The sequence below is a fragment of the Patagioenas fasciata genome, chromosome 2, assembly GCF_037038585.1.
Source record: "Patagioenas fasciata isolate bPatFas1 chromosome 2, bPatFas1.hap1, whole genome shotgun sequence".
NCBI lineage: Eukaryota > Metazoa > Chordata > Aves > Columbiformes > Columbidae > Patagioenas > Patagioenas fasciata.
The window spans coordinates 51,923,906-51,948,788 of record NC_092521.1 but is presented as its reverse complement, the minus strand read 5'-3'; positions in this window follow the sequence as shown (position 1 = coordinate 51,948,788).

Sequence of the window (24,883 nt, the reverse complement as noted above, 5' to 3'; positions counted from 1 at the left end):
TAGAATAGTCTACTGAGGTTATATATTTTGCTCTGTTTAGTCTGTCTGTCATTTAATTTATTCCTGTCATTAGATAGATATCCAATACTGCAACAGTGCCTAGCTCCCCATAATAAATACAGGATCTCACACTGCTGCTTAGCTTTGTGCTTCTTGCAGCAGTGACACAGGGACTCTGTGATCAACATAAGACTTCCACAGCCAAGGTGTCGGTCTGCTCTGTCCCCTACACTTTGTCCAGGTTCCTTGTGATGTGGCAATTGTGCAGAAGCTGTCCTATGTTAGTTCCTTGTACAGGACTGATTTTTGGAGAACACAGGCTTGAGACCTCTCTGTCAGCTCTACTTTCTGCATCAAGGACAGATTGTCACATAAAGATGTTGCTTTTATATGAATCTTTGTCTGCCAGAATGGGATCCACAGTGGGATCCTCTGAAGAACTAGGTTTTTTAACCATGTTAATCCTATCACTGTGAAGTTTTATAACATTTGAACCACAGCTTTTGACCTCCTGGTCAACTTTTTGTAGCCTTGATACACAGGTATTAATATTTCTCGGATGTCCAGCTACAAGAACATTTCTCAGAATACACTGAAAATTGTTTGTCCACAAGGAAGAAAAGTACATAGTTTTCTTAATTCCTAAGGTCTGAAATGAGGAAAACAATAGATTCTGCAATTCAGCAACACTTTGCAGCTTCAGATACAAGCATTCTAGTTCTCTCTCGCTATTCCTTTCTTACAGTATTCCTATTTCTTCTTTACTTCTGACAAAGAAACAGCGTTACGTGAGATATGTAGTGGTTTCCTTACAGGATATAGCACCTTTTAATTTTTTTTTTCCTTTTGTCAACTTTTTCCTCTCCTCTGAAGGCTGACTGATCTTTCTTGCTTGCTTTCTTGCTTTTCTTTCCTGTTTTCTCTCCTCTCCTCTCCTCTCCTCTCCTCTCCTCTCCTCTCCTCTCCTCTCCTCTCCTCTCCTCTCCTCTCCTCTCCTCTCCTCTCCTCTCCTCTCCTCTCCTCTCCTCTCCTCTCCCCTCCCCTCCCCTCCCCTCCCAACCCCTCCCCTCCCCTCTCCTCTCCTCTCCTCTCCTCTCCTCTCCTCTCCTCTCCTCTCCTCTCCTCTCCTCTCCTCTCCTCTCCTCTCCTCTCCTCTCCTCTCCTCTCCTCTCCTCTCCTCTCCTCTCCTCTCCTCTCCTCTCCTCTCCTCTCCTCTCCTCTCCTCTCCTCTCCTCTCCTCTCCTTTCTCTTTTTCTTTTTCTTTTTCTTTTTCTTTTTCTTTTTCTTTTTCTTTTTCTTTTTCTTTTTCTTTTTCTTTTTCTTTTTCTTTTTCTTTTTCTTTTTCTTTTTCTTTTTCCTTTCAGTGTTTCAGAGAAGCAATTTCAGTAGGGTCTGTCCAGGACTGTAATCCCCTATGTTTTTCGTGCTCTGTGACATATAATCTTTCGGTCTATACTCACAGACTCAAAAATTGCCAGATAACTCATCTTCCAAAACAGTCTCTCAGAATTTTTGCTCCTCATACGTTTATTCCTATCATTGATGGAGTGAATATCAAAAAAGTTATCATGTGACTTGAGATGAATCTCATTGTGGACTGTGACTGTTCTACCAGCTTAAGTTCTGCTGTGACAAATCTTTCAAAACCCACTGGAGAACCTGATTTTTATCTCTGCACATGCTTACTGACTGTGATGAGCTTAAATAAATGTGGATGTTCCCTTCCTGTTAATGTCTCAATTAACTGTTGAAATAAGGCTAAAATGTGTCAAAACCAAACAAAATATGTACTAGATGTAAATTTCTTCATGGTTTTCCCTTCTTATGTGACTGCAATTCTCTCCACTAGCATAATTTTCTTAGTTGTATTTTTTTAACAGTATAATGTGAAGATTAGAGACACTCTTGTCAGTATCTCAGAACGATCGTATATTTATCTTGACAAAACACATGTGAGGGCAGGAAATGCCTGCTACACTCTTGACAGATGCAGAACTGAGACACAGAGAGACTAAACGCTTTTTCTAGGGCTACGAGGGATGTCTGTGGCAGAGTGGGGCACAGATCATTGAATTAATGCCCTTACCAGTGAAGCACTTTTCCTTTGTCAGAGCTGGTCGTTTGAGTACATACTGAATCCTTGTTTACTTCTAAGAATATGTTGATGATACAAAGGATTTCCTAATTTTCACTCACACTGATGAAAAACAGCCTGGACTCAGTATTTCAAGATGCAGTACCTCAGAAGGGCAAGTTCAGAAAGGCAGTGAGCATCTCTAGGAGAGCCAGGATGTGGTCGTGGGATGCCTACTAGCCTCTTTCTAGAGAGGGAAAGGAGAGAAGGGTATTTTTATGACACGACAGATCAACAAAGAAGTATTTTGCCCTTAGACACATACAGAATTTAAGATTTAGCTAAATTCAGTTCTTAATAAAAAATATTAAGAAAATGAGAAAGTATCAATGGTCCTACTGTGGTGAACACATGGAAATCTGTCATTTCTGTTGCAGTTGATATCTGTTGTGAAAGTGCCCTGACAAATCTTGTTATACATTGACAAAAAGTAACACTTTTGTTCTTCTGTGGCTGAAAATGAGGAAAATAATGGATTTCATAAATACATTGAGGATGAAGGATTTTATTTACTACTTAAAATTTCATTAAAAAAAAAAAGCAGCTTAGTGTAGAATCAGCACTTGTTGTTTGGTTTTTTTTTTTTTCAGTACGTTTTTAGTACATTCTTCAGATAGTCTGGGAGAAGTGTATGGTGTTACGATAGCCTGCCCAAGGTCATACATTGAACAAGTGACTCCAACTGGGTTAGGATTTAGGACGTTTTTTATTTATAATCTATCATACCATTGCCACCATGAGCTCCATCGTATTTTTGTGAGAGACTAAGATAATCTAGAAACTAGCTAACATTAGTTATTTAAACCTCAAGAAAATACTGTGTATAATTAGCACATCAGTGTTGTGGTTTCTACTGCGTCCTGGTAGACAATTAACTTTTACAAAAATTTTTGTAGATTAAAGGATTTTTTCAACATTTCCTCAATATTTTTAAGTCTACTGTGGGAAACAGGAGTTCATACACCCTGCCCTCCCACTAAGAATAAAAGCCAAATTTTTTGAAACAAAATCTGAATTCTATGCATTTTAAGCAGAAAACTAATACATTTGTGAAATTCAACTTTAACAGTTACCAATAGATATTCAGAACAATGATGCCATCAGTCTTTATTTGATTTGTAAAAGATTATTGATGTTGCAAAACCAACCCTCTTATGCTCTCATTGACTTCAATGGAGTGTGAGCACTTCAGTCTATACCAGCACCTAGAGGTCTTGTGAAAATCAAATGGTGTTAGTACTTTTAGTAGTTTAAATGTGATGTGGTTTTTGATTTTTTGCTTGTTTATTTTGTTGGTTTTGGTTTTGTTTTCCATTTCTGGATATAAGGGCACTTACTTGCAGAAAGAGCATAACACTTCTTACACTTCAATTGTTTACATCTATTATTGTATGCTTTTCTAATGTTGTGTGGTTTCAAGTCACCATGAGACAGGCATATAGTCTTCTCTGATATCTCTCACTACAGTTATGTGGTATTTCAATATCACATTCAAAAACACTGTACTCCAAATAAATATATTGGTAAATCCTAACACTATCTTTCTCAATAACAAAGCCTGAAATAGCACAGGGTAGTAATAATCTGAGTTTTTAATGTTTTCCATTCAGAAACATCTTGAGAATTATCTTATTTGTTAAATAGAATTTTTTACTTTTTTCAAGTTCTGAGATTTTCTTTAGTCAAGAACTCATAAAAATGAAAGTTTTTTCCTTTCCCTTGTTTTTTGTTATGACAGAGAAAATGAAGCGGGGGGGGGAGAAGAGAAACTGTAGAAGAAATTCTAAAACACTAAACAAATAAATATTCTGCATTTCAAAAACCAGAAATATGGTTTCTGTTTCTATTTCATCACTGGGAAAACAAAACAAAATAACACAATAACACCTCAAAAGGCTAAACATTTTTTTTTGAACTGTTAAAAATTGTTCTTTTTAATGCTTCCCAACACATTATTATAATTTACATCTTATTTCTGAAAGAAAGAGAAGTTTGCTCTTGGTTTCAGTGCTTTGTCCAGTCTTTCAAGATCAGTGAATAAAAAAAAGCATGAGATCAATGATGAGGCAATAATTGCTTATTCAATCCATTCCTTTTTTTTTTTTTTTTCTTCCCAAGGAATAGAATCACTACTACGGGAGAAAAAAAATACACCAGCAAAATGAAAAGGTCTAGTAGGAATTCTAAGAAAGACCCTAACTATAGTGAATTACATTCTTTCTCACATTATCAATTACAGGCTCTTTTAATTAGTTTACCACAACCTATGCAGTGGAATGTACTATTCAGAGTGTGGGTTTCTAATTAGTGATAGTGCTTGCTGCAGTATCTACTGTGTAAACCCCAGGGACAGTGACATGTCATGACATAGGGAGAAAAAACTCTCCATAAAGCTGACAGCAAGATCAGAAATCAGTAACATGTGTAAGTGCCTTTTTCCTCTGCTCCACAGGGATAGGGGGAGCAGAGCATGCCACTGCACATCCTTACAGAGGATTTAGATTCAGGTAGGGTGTGAGAGCTGGCATCATCTGAGTACCACAAGCCACTTTTTCCTCTTTGGTGTTGCAGCCCTTCACACTATACAGGATGAGGATGAAACAGCTCTGTTTCTATTTTAAGAAGCACACTGCTACCCACTAAGGCCTACTAGGTCCAAGGTGGAAGGACAAGATAAGAGCTTTCCACCTTTACTACACATTGCACATGGCTACTGAATGAGATTTAGCATCCAACATCCCTCTTGTCTTTGATGTACTGCAGGTACAGCAGAGCTAACTGATCCATCAGTTTCTGAGTCATAAGTGGGTTCTGGCTCACATAGCTTGTGCTTGAGAGAAGGTTTCCCTCTGAGTGGTGATACTTGCTGAGCTCAGGGCTGGGGAGAGGCTGAAGGCAACAGTCGGAGACTGACATTTAATAATGAGTTGCAAATCACATGTGAAGGAAGACCACCGATTTAGGTGATCTGTCTCTTCAAATGCTCTGCTTGCCATCAGTGGCTAGGATGCTCTTATTTCCAACTCAATTTCAAAGAAAATGGGTTATCTTCTAATCCTACTCTAATAGATGCTTTGTTCTGTTATAGTTATCATCAAAGGTCTCCCTTTTTCTTTTTGTTTTCACCGTTCAGTAGCTTTGGTCCCTTTTTGCTTATGATGATATTCAATAATAACAACTGCCAAGAGCTTTTTTTACAAGCTCTGGTTTGATTTGATTTATAACACAGAGATATGTCCATCGGCAGCTGAGAGTAAGTCGAGCTGTAAGCACAGCTAATCTAGAGGCAAGCATCACAAGTAAGCTGAGAAGGTTGAAATCTTTTTGATACCAACAAAATCGATAACACCTCAAAAAAGGAAAATGGAAACATTTTCCACACCCTATTTTGGGAAATCTCTCCTTTCCTTTTCCCTCTCTCCATGCTCACACAAGTTTTATTTTTAAATCTGCAGGCACAGTAGTGCAGTTTTCATCACTATGATAGTCAGTGGCTGTGGAATGGCAATTTACATCACACTGGTAGCTTGTGGGAAGCAAACTCAACTCTTCTTTATAAGGAACTTGCTCCAATAGCAAGCTCATATTTAAAATCTTCCCTTCCCATCTTAACTGGTGTATTTAAGATTTAATACAGTTTCTGTTGCAGTGCAACCTATGCAAAGTTGGTTAATTTACAACCATTTGTATTTAAAAAATATTGGTGCTAAAGAAAGAAAGATATACTCCCTCACAAATATTTCCTGAAACATGAATACTAATAACATTTACATTTGGAGGTGGTTTTTTTTTTGCTGTTGTTACCAATACCACACTCTCTCATTATAAGCACATTGACTTTGTTCTGTGCACACACAAGAAATTAATTATGATATCTCAATATATGTAGGTACTTTTGCTCTCCAGAAGCTGTAAATCACTGCTGAAGCTCCCAAATGTTTTTATCCAGTGATGTTTGAATAGATAATCATGCTTGTTTCAAAGCACCTTATCTGCACCTCCAGCAGTCTCTTGGGAGCACATGCAGCTCCCAAGGACTAGATCAGGAATTGGAGCTCCTATTTTCAGTGCTCCTTGCTGCACCTGAGTAATGTATCTGACATAATCTGAGATAGGTGATGTAAATAACACCGCCTTAAGTTATGAACTGGCATCAGTAGCATTGGAATAAGAACACTCCATAATTTTTTGCTAGGCTGGATTACTCATAAATTACTTATATCATACCAGCACTAATTTTCAATTGCAAACAACATATTTACAGAGTATCTTAAATGCTTTGTTTTACGGTAAATCTCAGAAACATCGAGTTATTTGCAAAAATTCAATGAGAGTTGTGTCTTCTATGATAATTTCGTTTCCTTTATTCTCTACAATTTCAGTGTAAAGCCCAATATAATAGACACATTTCTCTGCTACAGCCTTGAGAAGAAAAAGGGATTCTGACCTCCTGGGTCAGCCCTGTGTGATCCAGCCTAGCAGAGGAAGGACATTACCATGGATACTTGATCCTTGGCAACTGTGGAAAGAAATTACCTTTGAGTCAACAATCCACAGCCAGGTTTAAAGCTAACTGAGAGGGATCTGGGAAAGCAAACAAAGCTTCTGTGAGTAAGGATTCACTACTATTGAGCAGAACGTTTCCTGATAAGAAAGTGGAGGAGGTGGCAAGAAAGCTTGCTGATCCACACACCATTCTCAAGCTGTAAGGAAAGTGTCCTTGCAGATGTTCATTTTTAACATAGCCTATTCAGCCAGGTATTTCCCTATTAATGAGCATCAGCACTGGCGCATTCGAATCTAGCACATCAGCACAACCACGTGAAAGTCAGCCAGAGGAAAGCAGTCAGTGCCAAGCTCCACTCAGGCACCATCGTTGTAACAGTGACAGAGTAAAACTGAATGGATCAGCCTGAAGTATCACTATATAAAGAAATTACTTTTGTTGTTCCAACAGTACTGACTTTGTCTCAGATACAATGATTTTTTTCTGATAACAGTGTATTTAAAGAAAATGGTGACTGGGAGGAATGAAGGAGAAGGCATTGTTTTTAAATAAGTAAATGAGAGTAGTGATGATGAAAAATTACTTTAATGAAGATTTGTTTTGTGCAAGAGTGTGATGCTTTGCTACTGAGATAAAAGATGATCAGCTGGGAAAACATACGTGAAAAATGTATGAAGGTCTTACATTAAATTAGTGAACTACTTCAAAGTGGAGCAGTAACAAAGGAAACAGCACTTTCACGACACAGTCAAAGCCAGTAGGAAGCATTTGAATCAAGGCCAAAAGGACAGATATCACTGCTGCCTTTAGCTTTCACCCTACCATCAAAGGAGGACACTCTATGGTTCACTTTTAAGGGAAATCTACTGCAATGTTCTGCATTTCAGTTTACCTCTTTTGTTCCTTTAAATTAACATTGAAAAATAGTGTGTACTATGAAGAAGGAAGTTGGAAGTCCAGAGTAACACTTTAGAACAGGATTGCCAGTTGTAAATGTGGACCTAATTCTCATTTATGCTGATGGTCTACCAATGGAAAGAGGTCATCACCTTGGTTTATTGTAGATTTGCAATCACTTTCATCCTTTACTTGCAATAGAGAGAAAATCCTTGAAGTGGATTGTAGGAGTCCTGATATGTTTTAGTTCAGCATGTTACGAGTGATTCTTGGATTGCCACTGATGCATAAAAAGATCCCAATTAAAATTTAAAAAATTAAAACCTGTGTGCCCAAATTTCCACATGTGCACACAAGAAAACAAAACAAACCTTGAAAATAAGAGAGATTAACTTGCAAAGTTAAATTAAGCATTAAAAGTTCAATGTAAGTTTTGTTGCCTTAAATAAAGATGTTGTTGTAATGCAGAGCACAAATGTTGAGTTTTTTCTTTATTAAGACTACTTTTTTTTTTTTTTTAACTTCAAGAGTATTGAGATAAGCTGTTTACCATACCTTTGCTGTAAACACAAAATCTTGAATTTTGGGAATAAATGGGTAGCAAGAACAAGGCACACTGGAAAGGGGTGTGTGCATGCTTGTGTAGAACGGCTCAAATCACTCATTTTTCATTGAGAAAAAAACGAGCACTGAACATTTGAGCATATTTGGAAGCCAAAGATCAAGTCTGCTGCAGCATGTCTGTGTAGCTTCCTCTGTGCAAACCAGCCCTGCAGCTTTCAACCCAGCACACAGGTCTCTCTTCCCAGCTTGCCAAGTAATCCTCAGGCAACACCACCAATAATTTTTTTTACTCTTTGTATAATAAATACTTATAACCAAGAAGCTATCAAAAATTTAACATGGACCACTGCTATGAGGCCACGTACCACATCACTTGCCTTCTTTTCTGTTTTCTGCGTGGTGTAGATTAAATCTATAGTTGGAATTTTCTATTTTGCAATATAGTGTCTGAAGTGAATAAAAGGTTTGGCACTTTTCACATGTTATGCAGATATATTTCCCCTGTTACTACATTCTTCACCACACATTAGGTGTTAGAATGCACAGTACATTGCAGGCAAGATGGGTGTTGTTTCTACAAAAATAAAAACTGTGAAATGGAGAATTTTTAATGATCTAGAAAAAAGCATATTTTTGGATCATACAGATAATCTATGAGACTCTCTTAAAAATAAAAAAGCAACAAGTTCTGCCTTCTTTTTTCTACTTATGTTGTAACGATTTAAATTTCTCAAAGCATATGGTGAGAATCAGAATTATCCCTTCTCCACCTACTACTCCCAATTTCTTGCCTACTGATTTCATCACCTAATCTATAGTGCTAAAACCAATTAGTGATACATCAAAGGGGGTTGCAGTTGTAAATTTTGGACCACTACAGAACATTAGCACATGAGCTCCTCATTATAGGCACAGATATATGTGATCTCTGATCCATGTGATAAAAGACACATTCAAAATATGTTTTATTTGGCAATGTTACAATCTCTTAATTGAGGAAAAAGGCTTCCTTGCAAGGCTGGAATCTGCTGTAATAAGGATTACACACAAAAACTAAGTTGTAAATGAGAAAGGCTAATTTCACTTTTTTCCTTTTTTTTTCTGAAGTTTTTGCTTTCTAAAGTTGTAGAAGACTGTTTTTCACAAATCATATGCACTAGTGAATGCTGTGAGATTTCAAGGAGTTTGCTGGATTAATATTCTGAACAAAACTTCAGTCCCATGGTTGTGCTTAACTTTTGGCACAGAGCAGCCCCACCGAAGTCAGTGAAACTAAGCCATCTAAAATTAAGCATCAAAGCATAAATGAGTAAATGCCATGTTCTCTTGTTGGCTGGTTCCTAGTAAGTCTCTTCTATTTGCATGAAGTATGTGGACCTAAAACAAGTGATGAAATTGATGAAGGAGCACATAGTATTCTCTACTGCTCAAACTACTTGATAGGCTATTTATTTTTTCCTGCCATTCCCCATTCCTCCACAAAGTCCTCGCCTAGTCAGATATAAAAATAACAAATGTACCATTGCCATTTGATATTAGATCAGCAGGAACACTTATTTATAGTACTTTTCTTCCCTGGAGAGGTATTCTTCCACCCTTTGGAACTTGTGCCCAAGCCTGGAAGGTATCAGCCTGCATTACCTTCAGTGGCACATAAGGAGAGAAATAAAAATTGCTGGGAGCTGATGGGGAAATGTGACGGACTGAACATGTTTAGTGCAAATTGTGGCAACCACACTCCAGTCTGGGTTGGGAGGAAGGGGGGCTGTAAGGTCTGACCTCTGTTTCTTCCCTCTGCTTCCCAGGGTGAAGAAATGGGGTCTGTCTTAGAACAGAAAAAGGCAGGTGAAGGGAGAGGAGGAGAGGGAAAGAAAGAGAGGAAAAGATAGAGGGAAGAAGGAAGGGAGAGGAGGAGAGGGAAAGAAAGAGAGGAAAAGATAGAGGGAAGAAGGAAGGGATGGGAGAGAGATTCCTCCTTCCTTGTCCTAGTCTCAGATCGAGCTGCCCTTTGGGATGGAGGGTGCAGAGATTTCTGTTAACAAATAAGGTTCAATTCTAATTTTTTTAAAATGCTTATTTCACTGATGAAGGGAAAACACCAGAATAGAAAGAAAAAAAAAAATGATAACATGTAAATGTACTAAAACTATTTCTTAACTTGTGTCCACATCAGGTTAATTCCCTTTTTTAGTTTTTGAGCTACAATAGTGCTCTTGAAAGCAGCCTTTGGGGTCCCATCAGGTATTCCACAACTCCTTTTCCTAATTGCATCTCCCACACTTACCCTGATTAGCAACACATGGTGCCTTCCAAATTGCCTAATTTATCTACTAGGGTCCTTCATGTCCAATAATGTCTAGAAAAGACTCTCCCTGATATAATTAGGGTCACCACACTCAGAATATCGCTGATATATTCTGGCGAAGACCGTGAGTGAGTCAATATTGGGTTCCTTTTTCTGGATTGCTCCTCCCCATATATTGAAACCTCCTAATATGACTTCTGAAATATCTACATTAAAGCATGATTAAATAATCTAATATCTTTCTCCATCTCTCCTGCCGAATAACACAGAATAAATCTAATTCAAAAATTATTTCTGTGGTTCAGATACAGACACACAGATTTTTATATTCCTTCTCCTTTTTCAAGACACCCACTTCCTCTAAATTTCATTTTCTCTCCATGCAATAAAAAATAAAATAACATTGATTTCTTTTTTATTTAATTCTATTTTTTTCCTAGTGTGCCTGTATGACATGACAGTGAATAACAGCATATGTCAAGAAAACAATTACATAGCACCTTTGTATCGATTTGTCTAATTATATCCCTTTACTTAAAACAAAGTTCTTTTCTTGGACATGAGTGGCAAACCAGAGTGATTTGTATACCTATTTTACCTTTCACTTCAATGTAGTTGATCATTTCTTATAACAGGTACCAGAAGAAAACTCTGACTTTGAGATAACTTTCTGCCTAGTGGGCGTCCCCACGCAAGCCAGGAGCCTGGATGGACACCTGGACAGCTGCTTGCACCAAATTAATCAAACATATAAATATTTCTGAGGCTCCAGATACCAGACTGAATCTGAATTTAGAAATGCTGTGGTCACCGGGGGTGATGCCAAAAAGTTCTGCAAAGCTTAGCACCTGAGGAGGCACCTCTGCGTGCACTAGTTTTTGTTGTGCAACCGTATCAGTTTGCACAGACCTAGCTGAAGGATACCCACATAACACCACACACATATTTAGGCATCTTATTTAGATGGAGGAAGATACCATCTTGGAGTAGATTTCATAAACTGAATTTCTATCTGGAGCTGAGTGTTTAAACCCAGACAGTCAAGTACTACTGAGCACCCTAGGAGCAGCATATTTGCTGGCTAGCTGTAGTGGGGAGCACTTAACAGAGGCAAATGTTGCCAAATTCAGAATTTTTCTTTGTCTGAGAGAACTGGAGTCCAAATCTCTTTCAATCCCAGAAGACTGCCCTAATCACCATGCTGTAAAATATTTATTTTAGCTTTCTTCTGTTGAAGAAAACTAGATACTGTCACTAATGCATTAGGTGATGCCTTGTTGGCATAATTTAATGTTTAGTGGGGCAAAGAAGCAGAACAGCTCTGGGCCCCAGTACTTCTCCTGACCCAAGGGGGAGTTCTATGCATCAGATGGGGATCATGCCAGAGCACGGCAGGGTAGTAGTCTCCCATCCAAGGGGAACTGTGAATTCTAGCTCTGTCTAATAAAGAAATGTTTTCCAGTAGAGAATTTTCTGTGGGGCTCATCTTTTCTCTTTCTGGTTGGGCCCCACGGACGGAGAGAGTTGTGTGATGGACAAGCTAGGCAGCCCCGCCAAGGTCACAGCTCCTGGGTGGATGCCCTGTCTACATTTTGGTTTTACAAATCTGAAAAGGCAAAGAGGCAAGAAAACCACGCCCATGAATCTAGCCTGCTACTGTAAGCTGGGATTTTCAAAGTCACAGTGAAAGGCAGTGGCAGATCAGGATGCACAGGTATCTCTGTTTTTCCCTTAGTCATTACTATCCACTGCCCGATACCAATTCCTGATTCTGACTCATGGGTCATTGCTGCAGCTCGCCTAGGGACCTTTCAGGATGAGCTGACACAACACAGCAGATGGTACTTACACTGAAAAATCTTATCTAACTTTATTGTGACAAATAGTTCAATATAAATATGTTGCTGTCAGATTAATTCTTTGCCATCAAAACAAACAAAAGTGGCATCTTAGCGGTCCAAATTACTTGTAAATTGAAATGTTTATCTATTTTCACACTACCTGCCTCACATATTCATTTCTGTTTGCTCAGCCTCGTAAGAAAAGGAGGAAGAGAAATCCAGTGACATGAACCACTCATGACCACTGCAACCAGGCAGTGCTTATCCAAAAAAAAAAAAAGTTAAACAGAGCATAGATGCACTGAAGTTCATTCTAAAGCCATAGCTTGCAAACTTCGAAAGTATCCAAACTGGCCTTGTGTCCCCACTCAAGAAAATGGGCTAAAACTGTAACATATATATACACACACATATATATACATCTAAGTAGAAATATAGTCTTCATGTAAAACATATTTCAAATATATTTTGTTTACACTAGTTAGACACAAAACATTCACATTTTGAAAGGATTGTGGTGTTATTTGTTACATTGCTTGCTTTCTGACAGATTTCTAACACAGCACTTTCCTTCTAATAAGATATACTTATCTACATACTCTCTCCTATTCTACAAATTGCTTCTTTCAATTTAATTATTTTATATCTGATAAAAACTCCCTTTAAGTAACTCTTGCACACTAATTTGTCTGTTTTAATGATATAAACTGTGTAGGTAGATCCTATATACTAATGCGTATTCATTAAATTAATGGGAAAAAAAAAGACAAAATATATGTAAAACATAAGCATGGCACATCTAGAATCTGGGCAGCTACAAGTAAATTATAGCTCTGCACTGAATAAAAAAGAAAAAAAGCCCTGAAGTTTGGTTACACTGGATCGAGATTAGCTGCTGTGCAAAAGCTGAAGAAATAAGCCAAGCTTATTACTTCAGCAAACAACACATTCAGCCCAGTTGTGAGAAAGGATCTGTTCATTTTCATACAGAATATCACAGCCCACTTTTTTAAAACTATAATGCAACCTTCATTCTGCTCTGCCATATTTCCATCAGAAGAGCCAGTCTCTTTCTAAGGATTTATATATATTTTTTTTTTTATCAACTACAGCTGAGCCAATTTAAACTCAGTCATGTCCACAGGAAAATCTAGTAATGTTCCTTGTTTTTCTCAGCTAGGGAGACTATCTGACCCAGGAATCTGAGATCCCATCTGGAATATCTACTGTAGTTTAGTCTCCTCGGCGCCGTTTGCCCTCTATGTCACTCTGGCTCAGTTAGTATCACCAGATAGGACTGAGCTCACAGCAGTGTCACCTAGAGAGTGTGTCCACAGAAGCATTAAAGGGAGGATCCACAGCCCACCACAGACTCTTGATGGAATCTGAACTCACTTGTACTCATTCTCCTCTCCTACATGTCATTCCTCTACTTCGGAAGTGTGATTTCCTATTTTCCGTGGCGTAAGAGAGACATTAGTCCCTATGCCACCCATGGCAAGGACAATTTATTGTGATGGATATTTCAACCCCTTCTCTTTCAGCCATACTTCTCAGCATTATCCAGGTTACCTTGAAAACGTGATGTAGCTAGGCTTCTCACCAGCATATATAAGCTTTACTCAGTAAAGATGAACAGACTTTACAGGCAGAAAAAAAAAAAAAAAAAAAAAAAAAAAAGTTTTATATGAATTAGCATCTTTCCCTGATCTCAAATTAGCCGTTATTTAAAATTATTCAGTGTGTGCTTTCTGTAAACATACCAGCCTATATCTTGCTCAGGAGAGAGTTTTTCTATTTTTTAAAATTATTATTTTTATTCACAATTCCCTATCCTTGTAGTGGGTCTGATCCTCTGAATCACATGGTCATGTTTCTACCCAAGACTCCCTGATGTGCAGTGGAGTTTTCAGCTCATTGTGGAAGAGTGTGGCCACCCATATTTATGTAAATAGATGTTCACACATGTTTTGCGCTATTCTTTCAGTGAGTATTTTTAGAGCCAAAGCCACATCTTTAAATACTTCCAAAAACGTACTAAGACAAGGTTATGCTTGTTGTTAATTAGGAAAAAAAGATCCAGAAAAAAGGTTTGCAATTTATTGATTTATCAAAATTTACAGAAACCCTCCAGAAATCAGAGAGAGTTGGGAGAACCCAAATGGCCCACTTGAGTTTAAAAAACAGCTGTTTTTCCATTTTCCTTGGTCAGTTTACCAAGGGGGCTTCCCAGCAGCCCCTGTGGGGCATTTGCAGGCCCCAGGGCTTGTGAAAGTCGTAGCTCAGTGAGGACCAGGGATCTCTGAAACAGCAAACTGCACCCTTCTCAGTGCCAGACTGCACAAAAGTTTGGAAGGGGAAAAGCCCTGCAGCTGTATTCCCAGACTGTTTTGGTATAAAATGCCAAAACCAGAGAGATGAGGCACCGGAGCTGCGAGACGAGGATACCCCAACTTTTGAAAGAGAAGGTTCCTCTACAAATCACGTCTCTCTCCAGCTGTAATTACAAGCAACATGCAATTAAATACAAAGTTAGTTAGTGTGCTCATCTACTTCTCCTGGACTCCTGCCGTGTTTATTCTGCTCTTCTGGTAATTCGGTGATCACTCCCGAGAGCAGGCTCTGCTCATTCAGACCACTAGAGGGCTTGGGCTTGCTCCCAGAGAGTACTAAAAATCTACAAAATACCTCTTTTGTGTTTCACCTACACACGTAAAAATTTGAAGTGAGACTTATGAGTCTCATCAATGTTTTCTTCTCCTTGTTAAGGGTTTGCCTGGATATTTTACTCAGTTCAGTCCTTCGGGATAACGAGCATGGGAGATGTACACCCTAACTCTGCAGGGAGAGAGCTCTGCATCTTCGCAGAGATCTGTCACACAAGATCAATTCCCACAAAGCTCTTATATCTGTGATCATCACTGGGATTTGTGGGATATTAAAAGTGGAGAGTCTGTCATTCCTGTTATATGTCATAAGCTTTAGAAATCTTGCTTAAGTTAACTCATTTTTGGAGGAAAAAAAAAGATCTGATTTAAAAACAAAGGCAGGCCAGGATCATAAACTAATTCTAGTACTGCATGTACACAGAACCACAGAGACTGTGACTTTATCCTCCACAGTTGAATTTGGTGTTAATATTGTCAAATAGGTATAACTGTTGTTGTACATATCTTAGACACTAACTATCTGAGCAAGTTAAGGGTTTCAGTCACTTGTTTTTTCTGAACGTCAAGGGTCCTTTCCCAAAATATTGCTACAGTCAAAACAGTATTGACCGTTATCAAAACAGATTAAAAAAATAAAATATTTAAATCTCTTAATACATTTGCTGAGGGATTATTTTCTTAATTTGAACCATTACCATTACTTCTACAGTGCAGTTCAGGAGGTCAGCTAATAGTGCTTACAGTATCATTCCAATTCATAAGAAAAAATGTATTATAAAGATGAGCTCCAATGAAAGATAAAAGTGCCAAAAGCAAGACTGGGCAGTTAAGTGCTTAAATCTAAAAATGAAACAAACTAAAATCTATCTTGACTTCCTTTTTGACCACAGCTTTGTTCAGATGTTTTGCTCAGCTCTCTGCCTCTTCACACTCAGAATCCTACAGTCCTTGCAGCTACAATTTTATCCCCTTGTATCTCAAACCCAGCTGGGATCCAGAAACCACCCAAGCTGTTCATCCCAGTCTCTCTGCTCGAGTCCTGGCAGCCTCTGTCTTCTCGCTTCATCTTTGTTTCTTAGCATGCTACTTTGCCTTGACCACCACTTCCACTGTATGGAGTGGCAACCTCTTGGTCCTTCTCAGTCTTAGACACATCTACTCAGCTTATGAGTCCCCGACTCCTTGCCTCAAAGTCACAGTGCTGAGACTCCTAGCAAACCTTTTAATCCTTACTTCTTTGCTATTTTTTTAAAAATCCCCCTATCTGTAGGTCTCTTATTCTTTTTCTCTCCAAGTTCTTCAAAACAGTTAGTTACAGACTTCCTCCCACACCCCAGAAAGCCTACAGTTGCATTTTTTGCCTGCTTTTCCATCTCAATTGTGAGCATGTAACCTTGTCCTGCTGTGGTGGGCATCTTCTTGCTGACTGTATCCTGGGTGCCAATGGAAGAGTCCTGGACTGTGCAAAATAAATACCTTTTCTCTTCTCAGTCCTGGCACTAGTCCTTACCAGACAGGGGCTGCAAGTCAAAAATGAGTTGCAGAGTGTTTTTATACTTCGTTGAAGATGAAAAGATTTTTAATAGAATGGCAAAAGGGTACAAGACTAAAAAAATTCTTGCAATGATAGCACAGGAGGTCTACTGTTTCTCAAAAACAAATACACAAGATTTTAATGAGAAAAATTATCTTTTTTTTTTCATTGTTTTTAGAAAGGCTAACCTATTTGTCCTGTTTTTTTCTAATTAGATAAGCCAACTTAGGAAAAGACAATCCAATCCATTTATCCAGAAATATAGACATGTAAGAACATATATGTGAATGTGTACAAGAGTCTGTTCAGTCGTGGGTATTTTTTGTACAATAATTCTGATGTTCAAACCCTGCCTTGCCGTTACACTTTCTGCCCTTATTCCTCTGCTGCATCATTTTTGCTTTACTGTTTTCTTTGTCTCATCCTCATGCAGCTTCATTCATTACAGTGGTGAGAGTCTACCAGTCCTGCTAGGTCCCCTCTCTTTCTTCTTTCAATCAGCTCCTCATCTTTTACCTTTCTGCTCACTTCTAGAACTTCCTTGTTTGCAGTCTCCTCTTAATTTTGAAATTAATTTGCCACCTCCATAATGCTTCATAAAATGAACAGTGGTGTCAATGCACCTTCTCTTTTCTTCCTTTTCTGTGAGATATTGTTGCGTATATTACATTGTTAACATAGAGTTTACAGCATCATTCTATCTTTATTGGATTGAGACTCATGACTTTTTCAGCACCATTCATATAAATGATGTTATAAAATCAGAAGAATAAAAATTCTTCAGTTCCATGAAGGGACATTGAGAGTCCAAAGCACTTTTATTCCAGCCTTATTAATTTCAGTTATTACTGTAACAGGACTATTATCTGGGGTGTAACACAGCCAAAATGAGAGTTTAGAGGTCATCAGCAACATTTTTGCTTTCTTTTGCTTGCTACATAACCATTTAGGTAACTTCATCAAGTTTTAACACATATTGATGATGACCTCATATAAGAATATCCAAATTAAATGAGGTGTCAGAATAGATTACATATTATCAAGCATCCTCAGGATGCTTAAATTTAAGCTACATACATATATATATAAGCTACATATTTATATATATCTATATATACTTGTATATAAACACAGACAGAGAATTCTGTTTGTGGAGGTGAGAGACAAGTAGTGGTTGGATCCACCTTCCTTCATTTTGGATAGTTGAATTACAGGCTCTCTTTTCTCCTGCTTACAGCTTGAAAAGAAGAATTCATGGCCAAACATTTGTGTTTAATGGCATTTTATTTTGACCTTTGTTTTTGTTGAACATCTTCTCTTCTCTCTTAGTTCTTTGACATCTGCTGGTACAATACACGTCTTTATTTTCCCCATAACTCTTAAAGTATGAGGACTAACAGGGAAAAATATAGAATCATAGAATATCCCGAGTTGGAAGGGATCCACAAGGATCATCAGTCCAACTCCTGCCACTGTGAAGGACAACCCCAAAATCGACACCATGTGACTGAGGGTATTGTTTAATCCCTTCTTGAATACGGTCAGGCTTGGGACTGTGATTGTATCTCTGGGGAGCCTGTTCCAGTGCTCCACCACTCTCTGGATGAAGAACCTTTTCCTAATGTCCAACCTAAACCTCCCCTGGCACATCTTCCTGTCATTCCCTCAGATTCTGTCATTGCTCACCTGAGAGAAGAGAACAGCACCTCCTGCTCCTCCTCCCCTTGTGAGATAGCTTTAGACCACAATGAGGTCTCCCCTCAGTCTACTCTTCTTCAGACCGAACAAACCAAGTGGCTTTAGCTGTTCCTTATATGGCTCCCCCTCTGGACCAGCTGCATGCTGGACTTATTGTCCAGGAGGATACTGTGAGAGACAGTATTGAAGGCTTTACTGAAATTCAAAAAGATAATGTGAACTGACTTCCCTTGGTCAACCAGGTGGGTAGCTTTGTCATGGGAAGAAATTAAATTTGTTAAGCAGGACTTGCCACACATGAACCTGTGCTGGCTAGGACCAATGACTGCATTTCCTTGCCAGAAGAAAAATTGCTTCTGTGCTGAATTTCCTTCAGTTTTATGAAATCTCCCCCAAAGAACAGGCTATATACCATTACATTTTGCAGGATCCTTCCTATATAGTCTCTTCTTGCAAAACTGCTGAATTTAACAAGAGCTTTTTCCTTATAGCAGGTTATCATTCCCTGAAAAATAAAATGGAAAAAAAAGAAGTGCCTAAGACCATAGCATAGACAATTTGGGACTTCTTATTTTTGGGCCTACTGATGATTAATTAAATGTCAGACTTTACAAATGTCACTAATGGTTGTTTCAGCAAGATATACGCAATTCATGTGCTTATTCCATTACTAGCTTCCCACACTTGATAACTGCTCAAATGCCCCTATCCGTATTGCCAAAACTTCCACCTTACTACTTCCTCCAGCAGCTCATGAGAAGTAGACTTTATTTATACATACTTTTAAAATACAATGCAGGGTAAATTAAATGTAATATGAAAATGCAAAGCATGGGAAATCTTGTTCTACATTGTTATTTGTAACCTTTAAACAGTAAATACCCATTTTAATTTACTTGCAATTGGCAGAAAATGCAGGAGAAAATACCAATTTAAAGCTTAGTTTGTTGCAGAGCACATAACTACTTTCATCTGTCACATGAAATGTCTGCATTAGCTTGTTGTTAGCATCAAAGGGGAAGTGAGTAATAAATAATAAAGCAGTAAAAGGAAATGGTCAAAAATTGAGATCAGTGGACAAAATCAGCAGACTTTAGTAAGGCTTTCAGCACTGTCTTCCAGAAGATCATCATAGAAAAGCTGATGAAGTATGGGCTGGATGAGCAGGCAGTGAGGTAGATTGACAACTGATTGAATGACTGAGCCCAGAGGGTGGTGACATGAAGCCTATTTGGAGGCTGGTGACTAATGGTGTACCCTTGAGATCAATGTTTTGTCTAGTCCCATTCAGTATCTCAATTAATGATGTGGATGATGGGGCAGAGTGCACCCTCAGCAGGTCTGCTGATGGCAAAAAGCTGCAACAGTGGTTGATACACCAAGGTTGTACCCCAGTCCAGAGAGACTTCAACAGGCTGGAGAAATTGACTGGCAGAAACCTTATGAAGTTCAATGAGGGGCAGTTCAATGTCCTGCACCTCTGGGGAGGAACAAACCCATGCACCAGCACGGGCTGGGGCTGCCTGGTTGGAAAGCCACTTGGCAGAAAGGAACATGGGATCTTGGTGGAAAACAAGTTGAATGTGAGGTAGCAATGTGCCCTTGCTGCAAAGAAAACTAATGGTCTCCTGGGCTGCATTAGGAGGATTGTTACCAGCAGGTCGAGGGAGGTGATCCTTTCCCTCTATTCAGCATTGGTGAGGCCACACCTAGAGTGCTGAGTCCAGGTCTGGACTTCCCAGCACAAGTGAGACATAGACATACAGGAGTGAGTCCAGCAAAGGGCCACAAAGATGATGAAGGGAGTGGAGCATCTCTCCTATGAGGAAAGGCTGAGAGAGCTGAGACTACTCAGCCTGAAGAAGAAAAAGCTCAGGGATCTTGCTAATGCATACAAATACCTGAGGGACCGAGGAAAGAAGAGAGAGCCAGTCTCTTTTCAGTGGTGCCCAGTGACAGGACAAGAAGAAATGGGCAGAACTGGAAACACAGGAGGTTCCCTCTGGACATCAGGAAACACTTTTTCACCTTGAGGGGGACCAAACACTGGCACAGGTTGCCCAGGGAGGTTGTGGAGTCTCTATCCTTGGGGATATTTGAAAGCCATATAGATGTCGTCCTGGGCAACCTGCTGTAGGCGGCCCTTCTTGAGCAGGGGTTTGCAACAGATGACCTCCAGAGGTCCCTTCCAACCTCAGCCATTCTGTGATCCTGTGAATTTGTGAAAATTTCAAATTAACCTCCAAAAGCTGGTTTGGTATAGTAATAAGCATATAAAACAAAGGATTTAAATACTTGCTACTGATGTCATCTCTAATACCAGTGGTCTAGAAACAGCATTATTAATGCCTTAATCTAAATTGTTTATCTTGCACTCTTACTATTATATTACTTTTTTAATCTTCAGGCAGCTGCTGTACATCAGTACATTATTCTCTTCCTCTGCTTTAAATCTCTTTGGTTAGTAAATACTGTCTACACAATGTACTTGTCTGAATAGCTTCAAAAGGCAGAAAGTACAGTTTTCTAATTTTTCTCTCCCCAAATTCACAGAGCTGGTCTCTGGAGAGGTAGATGGAACCAGTGAGAATGGCACTTCAAGAACTGAATGTTTCTGACAAAGCTTCTGAAAAACAAACCCAAAGATTAAAAAAGACTCTGGCAACTTGAGAGCTAAACCAGCTGGCAGGCCATGTAGGAAAATGAAAATATTCACATTCTTAATAATCAGTGTGGAAAATCCACTGAGGAAAACCCATGTTCTTTTTCACTTTGCCTGTCTATTTGGGTCATCAGTTTTTATGGTTTCTCAATGAGGCAACAGGCTGTCATGAAAATCGTCAGGACACGGAGCTGTAACACAAGATATTAGAAATTCTAGAATAGGACTGAATTGTCAAAGCAGATAGGTCACAGTAAATCCCTTAAGCCATGCTGGAACAGGCAAAGACAAACAGGCAGCAGTCCATGAGGCTCACAATGGTTCTGAAATTGCCATTCAGATCTTATGGGCTTATCAAGAAGTGCCCAACAATTCATCCTCTCACTGTGAAATGGATATTTATTCTGCAGATATAATGGATCCATGAGGCTACTTAGGTGTACTGTCATTTATTTAACAATGAAGAAAAGAGCAGGTCATGAATAAAAATTTTAAATGCATTTTTTCATTTAGAATGTAGTAAATGTATAAACATAAAGGAGCTAAAATACTTTAAAAATGCTTTTCAATATTTGTTTATCAGTCATATGACCTTATTCTAGAAGATTTAACATAGTTGTTTGGTATAATAAATTTTAGACTAGTGACTTTGACAAACATATTCTATTCTATTCTATTCTATTCTATTCTATTCTATTCTATTCTATTCTATTCTATTCTATTCTATTCTATTCTATTCCATTCCATTCCATTCCATTCCATTCCATTCTATTCCATTCCACCGACTTTTACAAACACATATGCACATAAGCCTGTGGAAATCATCTCTCCAAACAGGGACTTTGAATTTCACAGTGTTTAGATAATTTATCTCACCCATCTTTAAAATTCTTCAATAATGAAAATGGTTGTCAGAGAACTTCCTGAGACCAAAACAAATGCTTGTGTTGCTCTGGGTTTGAAAATACACTGAAAGTCTACACTGATTTATGCATATTCCAGTGTCCAGGGTGGTGTCTGGGAAACATGGGACAGCAATCGGCATTCCCACAAGGCCATGCAGATGCTCAGGTTACTACTTTGAAGTACCATAAACCAAGTCCTTGAATACCATACGGGTTGGCAGCTGGCTGAGCTGTGTTCGGCATGAAAATGCACATCATGGAGAAGGAAAGATCTCGGCAGGAGACCAAACCCCAAGATAAGTAGGCATGAGAGGTACAGAGAGAAAAAAGGAATGAAAGGAAGTGAAAAATATGAAAATCTGAAACTAATTTTGATTAAGAGCCATAAAGGCAGCTTCAGTGGCACTTAGCAGTTCAACAGGACATTGCAACAGACAAATTTCCCAACAAACGCACTGTGCTGGTGCAGCTGTCGACAGCTGGCTCACGTCAGGTCAAGTCTCTTTCAGGAAGGAGAGGAATGTGAAATAAGATGGGCAGCAAAGGTCTAAGAGCCAGCTCTATCACCATCTGCATCACTTGGTAGACAGGGGACCATGTGGGCAATAACTGTTTCCAAAAGATCCTTTCCACCCAGAAGCAATAACTGTGGCCCTACATCTTTTTACCAGTCTAGGGACTCCATTGTGAGCAGATACCAGACACAGAAACCCCGGGTCTCAAGGAATTCGGTTCTGCCAAATTAGGCAGCAGAGCAATAACCATTTGCTTATCCCAGTACCACGTTGTCCTAGCCAGGTGTCATCCTCTGGCTGATGGCAGGAGCCAGGCCTGCCATAGGGAAACTGCTGGGTGACCAGAAACATTTGTAAACTTATTTAGAAAGTCACATTCCCAGCTTTGTTTTTTGCTACCAGCTATACAGTGCTTGCTTTCAAAATAAGGTTTGCATGCTGTGAGGAAACTGGAAAAAATCTGAAGATGTGCTTTCATAGTCCTAACAATGGTCTGCTCCATACTTTGTATTAATTACCCCTGTATCAGAGTCCCCAGACATATTGGCTCTGAGGTTGCTCTACCTTTTGTAAGCATATGAAGAATTTTAGTTCCCTCTTGAGTTGTCTGGGATGGAGTATTTAACCACCCTACACCCCAGGTATCTTACCATAAACGATGATAATGGTTGTGGAAGACATCCTTGCAACAGCAGGGTGCCTTGAGGTGTAGCTGACCTCATGACAAAACATTACTTTGAAGTCTTTCAGTTGCATTTTATTTTGAGAGTAAACAGTGCAACTTCAGGTAGAACAGTGTTTTTGAAAAACAGTGAAGTAACAAGGGCAAACACATGTGATGTGCAAATCAAATAAAACAAGAAATGAAAAAGAGTCAGCTCATAACTTTTGGGTAATTATTTTGTCATAGTGCTTCTAGCAACCCCTTCCTATCTTGTTGTCCCAGTGCTATCAATTACTCGTGCCTTAAGAACCTAGATTTACCACTAATAGTTGGGTTGTGGGATGCACACACTACAATGTGGCTTGCTCTGCATTCTGAATGGGAACACACTTCATTCGTAATTCACCAACAGGCATTTTTAAAAGAACGTTTTTTAAAAAAAGTAATTCAGATTACCCTGTTTGCTTTTATAATCTGAATGATGGACTTCTTACCTTTCAAAGCCTTCATTGTTTTGTGTCAAGAAATCAGATTCTTAAATATTTGCAACCTGATGTGTAGCAATTCATTCAGTCACTTAGCATTGCATTTCTACTTGTAGTCTTGGACTAGTGTCAAAAACATGGCAGAAAACCCTTTTTAGGGAGAAATCTATAATGGACAAGCATATATTGTTCCAAGATGAACTTGGAAACTGACAGCTGGGAGGTCACAAGAAAATGAATAAAATCCAATAGAGGCACTGATCTTGTCATCAGTTCTTTACTGTTGATATTGGAAAAGACCTGTCCAGACAAATTTATCCATTTATTCCAAAAGACAAAAGCAGAAATACATAACTGTAGTTACAACAAACCCAGAAAACAATGCAGCTGACAAATACTGCAAGTTTCACAGATGAAAGTGCAAAAAGCCATTACAACTCGAACAATATGAGGTGCTGAATACCACAGACACATTGCTCGTTCAGTCACAGTTTTTCCATATTACTGGGTAGAAGCAAGTAATGAAGCAAAGGAATGAAGAGAGGCAAAAGAACACAAAAAAAGACCAAAGGTGTGAAATGATAAAAGGTGTGAAAGACCAAAGGTGTGAAACAGAAGTAGGAAAGATCTCCCAAAAGAAGAGAGGAAAGAATGCTCACACTTCAAGTACTGATTGGGCTGCAGTGTTTCATTAAAGACTAAATCTAAAGTACCAGCTTTAGTAGAAAAGAACATGGGAACAAGTAGACATGGACTAATTTAATGTAAGAATAATAAACAGGTTGTAAATTAGGTTTCAGCTCCCCTTAAATTATCACAGTATCACAGTATCACAGTATGTTATTCACAAATTATCATAAAATCCAGTTAATGACTGGGAAATAATTTGAAAGGGGATTGCAAGGAAGACTCACTTCCCTCTCTTTGCCTGGAGCAGCTGTGGGACAGGGGCACAACCTACCTACCAGGTTACAAGACTTTTGAGGTGAAGACAGTCTCAGTTATTCCTAGGGAAGCTTAATATACAATAAGTCAATTATTATTATGCTAAAGAGTTGCTAGGACAATTGCACAGGCTGGGGATACCTGGATTTTAGTCCCACCTCTGGTGAACACTAATCATAACTATAGCAGAAACCGGTAGTCCTCAACTTTGGGAACCAGTGTCTAGAGGCACCCTGAATGCCCCAGGGCCTGTTCCCTGTGCATTTGTTTACCTTAGGAGCCTCGCCAGTGCATGCTTCACTCTCCTGGTGCATCTACCTTTGTTTTCTTCCAAAGGGAAACCAAGGTACACTGGGTTGTGAGGTGGTGTACTACCAGGTCTCTACCTAACAGGGTGAAGTAAAGCATTGGGGAACGTGTGTGGCCTTGCTAGACTGGGAATGCTCCTGAGCCCCACATGCTGGTATAATAATGAACTTTTTAAACCATTTGTTATATGGGATCATGACTCAAATTGGCTTAAAAAATAGAGAAGCAGGTAAAAGCAGTATCTTCTGC